Consider the following 6,250-nt stretch of genomic DNA (forward strand, 5'->3'; position numbering starts at 1 on the left):
TGGCGTTAACAGGGATTAACGATCTAATTCGCAATTATCTGAGGAATTAAGTGGAACTAATGCTTTTTTTCCTTGTTCACTTCTCTCGGGTGCATAGGGCCTCGACAAGATTCTTTCATCGTACACGGTTCTGTGCTGTGGTTTTTGCACCGTCCCATGAGATGCCGGCATCTGCTAGTTCGTCCAACATAGACCTTCTCCAAGTGTTGTTTGGTTGACCGCGATCTCTGCTCCCTTGCGGGTTGCAGTCCACTGCCATTTTCGTGATGATATCTGGTGGTTTTCTCAACGTGTGACCTATCCATCGCCACTTTCTGCGTTTGTTGTGCCTAAGGATGGGTTCCTCATTCGTTCATTCTCCACAGTGTGTCGTTACTGATGGTGTTTCGCCAGAATATTCTGCAGATGATGCGGAGGCATTCCTTGACGAAAGATTGTAGCTTCTGCGTGATGGTGTTAGAGACCAGCCATGTTTCGCTTCCGTACAACAATACGGACTTCACGCATGGATCGAATATTCTTAATTTAGCGCGCCTGAAGATTTGCGATAATAATCATTTTACATTAGAATGTAATTTAAAAACAATTACATTTATGGCGAACAATCATGGAGCTGGGTTGTGTAGAGCAGAGCTGCAACACTCAGCATTTGCTCACTAATCTGCCAACGAGTGTGGGCGTAGTAGATAAACATTTTAAAGCCACTTTTATTGAGAGAAAATGTTGAATTTGAGGTCAGTTCATTGAAAAATGTTAGAAAAAATAAAAGTTCATTGAATTTTCGTATAAAAAAAAGAGAAGGTCGGCTAAAGTTTAGTAATTTTTGCCTTAAGCCGAGTCGAAACTGAAACGAAGTTTTGTGGCTGAACGTAGGCGAAGCCGATGTTCGTTTTGTTTCTATAATTTACGCAAAAAAAAAAACAAATTAGGAAACTAATTTTACTGAATTGCGTATAAATATAATAAAAAACACAAAAACAAAAACTTAATAAGTCATAACAATAATAATGACCGTTGTTAGTTAGCAAGTTCTACGTTCTGATTTCTGACTGCATACCAAAATACTATATAATAATTGCCATAATTTTGCTGTCATATTTTATTATCATAAAAAAAACTTTGTCTATTAAAATTTTGTCATATTTTATTATACGAGTAACTGACAGTGTTTCGTTACTGTATTGGAATAACTTTGTGAAATTTGTAACAGAAGTATAGCAAATGAAAGCATTCGGCGTTTTTATTCATTAAAGTGCTACATGCAACTGAAATGCAGTAACTTCGCCACTAAATGCGAAATGGAATTTGAGGAATGTGACACAACTAAGAAGAGGTTGTGAAACTAGCCAGCGATAGCAAAGAAATATGAAAGTTAATAGTCTTTCAAAAGTCGCCCCTAGATGCTTAAAATAAAACATTTAAAAATTTACATTTTTTCAGGTTTTACAATGTTTATTTAAAATACGGCTCTTAACAATTATATGTGAAAAATAACATCATTTATAAGTACATACATATCCAGCATGAACACGTCCACAGGTAAAATCTGCCAAACAGTCGACTCATGATTGCTTAATTGTGGAAAACGTCAAGATATCAAGTTGAAGGTTGTTCAGCAACACTTTGCACTACGGGAGCAATATTCTCAACAGAACGTTCATACCAACTGGCAGACCACAAGCCCTTTTTCCATACCAATTTCTTGAAAATGTGAATTGTCAACTCATTCGGAGGATTATTTCAAACAAAACATCACGCGTTTTGTGATATGTTCTTCTTAGAAATCGACCATTTCCATAATTTATTTCAATAGTTTTAACGCCTTGTTCTATAGTATAAAATTGCACATCTGCCTACTTAGCAAATGTCAAAGATGTCTTAAAACAGGTACGTCCAGGAATTATTCACTACTAACATCTAAGCGTCACCTTTAAGGTGCAGGGTATGTATTACTAAACTTAAAACCGTTACACAGTAGAAGAAGTATACTGTCACTCTGCTTTGTTTTCGATATTATAAATGGGACAATTGACTTGCCTTTACACTTAGAGCGCATTCATTTTCACATACCTCGAAAAAACCTTCGGAGTAATGATTTATTCTACCTAGAGCGTGTTAGAACTGTCTATGCCTCGAAAGCTTCTATGATTAGAACATTGAATGAGTTCAACCATATTTCAAATTCTTCGGCGTTTGATTTATCGCTATCTAAATTTAAGTTTAAATTATCACTTAATGATTTCTTTAAATAGTATCGAAAAGTATTAAATAGTGTAATACTCTTAGTTTTATGTAGCCTGTAAGAAACCTTGTATTTCTTGACTTACTAAACGAATAAATGAAAAAGGAGTATAGAAAGCACAAATTGTTTGTATTGAAAAAAGTGTGAGCAAATCTCTACAATTACGTCAGCTCAACAGCTGATTCTGTCAAATTCACTGAGAGCCAAGTAGTGATGCTGCGATTTCCGCAACCTACTTTAAATGGTCACGTGCGTATGTATACATGTATGTGTGCATGTGTAAGAGGTTTATAGAGAAATCTCTCTGATATGATTCTGTGCCATACTGACTGTTGAACATTTTAAGGGGGCAGATACCTGTAAAATTTCGAAAACAAAAATTTGTTTTCATAAAATGTTAATATAATCCTTTAAGAATATGTCAAAAAATTTTTAGAACGTAAATTTAAGTATATCTTATATTATAGATCGTCAACCGTGACGACTCTATTCTTTGCGTTTGAGCGCTGGGAAGGTAGAATTTTCATGTATTCAAACTTTAGACGCGTTTTTCTCAAAACTATATTTTTCGAATTGGCGTACACGATAACTCGAAAAGTTATTGACCGATCTACGTGAAATTTTGCACACATCTTTTTTATGATATTATTGTACTTTCTATGTGAATACAGGTTTTCGAAAATTATGCGAAAAAATAATTTTTTCGAAGCAAAAATAGTAGGGAAATTCGCCCCAAAATTAATTTTTTTTTTTGAAGCATTTTATTCCGCGAATTTTTTTTTCCATTTTTGTTTAATTCATAAAGAAATTATGATATTAATAACAAAAAAAATTTTGGTTTTTTGCATTCAGGTCACTGACGCCGATGCTACAATGCCCGCCGATTGAGAAGCCCCACTGCACAATTCCTGGAAGAATTGAGTGTACATCCGCCATTTTAAATGATTAAAATAAAAAAAAAATTTATATTATTTTAATGTATAAATAAACTGTATGCCAATTTTGAAAAAAATATATTGACATCCACACTTGAATAATTTTAATAATAATCAGGGAAAATATGGCCGTTTACAGGTATCTGCCCCCTTAAGAGACTTAACTGCGTTTGATTTACGAGAAGAATTTGTTAATTTAACCATTGCCCAGCCAAAAGTATGGTTGTATGTTAGCGCATGTTAAGTCAATATCTACTGAATTACATACTTGACCTAGTCACTATTAATTCGTCCCCATACGACTTCTTAATATATACACCCCGTTGCAAATTTATAAACACACCATTATTTATCAAAATATAGTTCATGCCACAACACAAAGCATATAACACAAATTTCCAAACTTTGTACACAATTTTTAAAAGTTTCTTAAAAACTTTTACTTTTCAACCATAATACTTAGAATTTTTCTGCTTATGCAGTTTAGTTTACAGTCCATTGAGTTTTAGTGTAACGAAGGGCAAGTTTAAGGTTACTAAAAATTCCGTTGATTTTTGACAATTTTTTCTCTGAGTATTCGTATATGCTCGAATATTTTTTATATGCAAGAAGCCTAGCACCGTTCACAAAAAAAAAAATCACCAAAAATCAATGGTATTTTGTAATCGCTTGAAACTTACAATTTCAATGGGCCATAAAAATGCAAAGCCAGAAAATTTCTAAAATCTCTGGTCAAAAATTAAAAAAATTTGATTTTAGAAAAATTTCATACGAAGTTTGAAACTGTGCGTTATACGGTTTTTGTTACAGATGAACTACATATATTTTTATAAAAAAAAATAGTGATGTGTTTATAATTTTGCGGCTGGGTGTATACGAGAAGGAATATTAGGGGCACAAATTAATAGGCATATTATAATTAGGCATACACGCGATCTCTAGTTTGACCTAATATTCACGGCCATTCCCACACAATGTAGAAGCTTTGATAAATTTGAGTTTTTTTTTGTTTTTTTGTAAGGCGTCTTTCAAGTTATTCACGAGCAACACGCGCCACGTGTAATTGTTATTAACCAGAAAGTAAAAAAACGTTCAACTGAAAAAGTCACACCTCTTTTTTTACTATTTCCTACTATTTTGCGATTCAGAAAAGTTCAACTCAAATTTCATGGGCAACTATTTATAGTTGTTTTGAATTATTCATAACATAAAACTTCTTAATTTGTTTAGAGTGAGGGTATAAATTCCGCCACTCTGCTGAAGCTAACTACAATTTCTTGATTTTACTCTCTCGCGTCGTCTGTTAAAAGCTTTTTGGGCTTTCGTCTTGCAATTGTCTGTCTATTCGCTGTTAAGTGATTTATTCTTTTTTTATAATTTTTTTTTGTGCCCAAGTAATTGAAGCGATGAAACGCTTCTGCTGAGTACGTGATACCCACAAACGCACATACATACATATCCACACACTTAGCTGTTTTGGTACTGATAACAGAGGTTGCCGGTATGTCATCAATGCTTTGTCTCTCAGTCTTTCAGTCTGACCTTTAAGTAGGTACTCAATAGTTTGGCAGAAGCTCGTAAATAAAAGTTTAGACGTACATACATATGGATGCAGATAGAAGATGTATGGCGCAGATGAATAGAAATATTATTTCGCTATCCCAATAAATTATAAGATTTATAGGTATGTAAATTATTCACTTTTTACAATATGTTTAAATCTAAATTGACCTATTGTATTATAAGAGGGTTATCTTAAATTTGGACTATTTAAAAAACAAACAAAAAACTTATTATAATTTAGAAATTATTGAAATGGGAAAGCAACAGGTTTGAAAGTAAAGGAAAGGAACTTCATACATTCTGTCAAAAAAATATCGGGAATTGTTCATTTAAAAAGCAACATTTTTTTTGCTGGAATGTTGGTACAACTGTCCTCTATAGTGTCGCAGAATTTGAGTGTGATCTGTTAATCAGTTTGTTTTTGGCGTTTAATTATATCAGGTAACCGCAAGTGTGCTTTGCGATTTTCACAATGGATAAAAATATCGAACGAAGAATTTTTTTTTAATTTTGTGTTTTGAGCGGGATTTTGTGTGCCGAATCGTTGAAAATGTTGCAGAAAGTAGTAATAGTAGCAGAGGGCCGAAAAGTCGTGGAAGATTTGCCCCGATCTGGTCGCCCATAAACGTCTTCAACGGATGAAAACGTTGACAAAGTCAAGGAAATAATGCTGGAAAACCATCATTTAATTTTGAGGGAGGTAACTCGCCACCTTAGCGTGTCTCATGAATCAATTCGCAACATTTTACAACATCAATTGGTCATGAGACGAGTGGCTGCTTGACTCGTTCCAAGAGAGTTGAATTTCTATAAAAAAATGCATCGGAAGACCCAACGTTTATCCAGCGCATCATCAGGTGATGAGACGTGGGTATATGAGTTTGACATGCAAACCAGGCAACATGCAACCAGGCGGCGGAATGGCGCTATCCACATGAGCCGAAGCCGAAAAAACCACGTCAAAGTCGGTCAAAGGTAAAAGTCATGCTGCTCGTTTCTCTTCCTACTCATGGTGTTGTGCACTCAGAATTCGTTCTAAATGGTTCAACGATAAATACAGAAAATTGTTTGGAAGTTATGCGAGGTTTGAGAGAGAATGTGCGTAGGAAACGCCCCAATTTGTGGAAAGAAAACTCGTGGATCTTGCACCATGATAACGCACTTGTCTCAAAAGGCTCATATTGTGAACAATTTTTTGACCAAAAACTCAACAAATATCATCGAACAACCACCATATTCACCTATTTAGCCCCCAAAACTTAAATTGCCACGCGCACTTCGATAGAAGCCATTAAGAAAAATTCGCTGAAGGAGCTGAAGAAAATCTCTTCAAACGCATTGAAAAGGAGCTTTGATGACTGGACTAATCATTGGCGTATGTATATTGCTCCAAATGGAGCCTATTTTGAAGGAAACAAAATACATTTTGATGATTAAACAATTGATTTGCGTGTTATTGAACAATTCCTGGTACTTTTTTGACAGAATGTATAAAGGGCAAGGCATCGGC

This window comes from Anastrepha ludens, chromosome 3 (genome assembly GCF_028408465.1).
Source record: "Anastrepha ludens isolate Willacy chromosome 3, idAnaLude1.1, whole genome shotgun sequence".
Taxonomy (NCBI): domain Eukaryota; kingdom Metazoa; phylum Arthropoda; class Insecta; order Diptera; family Tephritidae; genus Anastrepha; species Anastrepha ludens.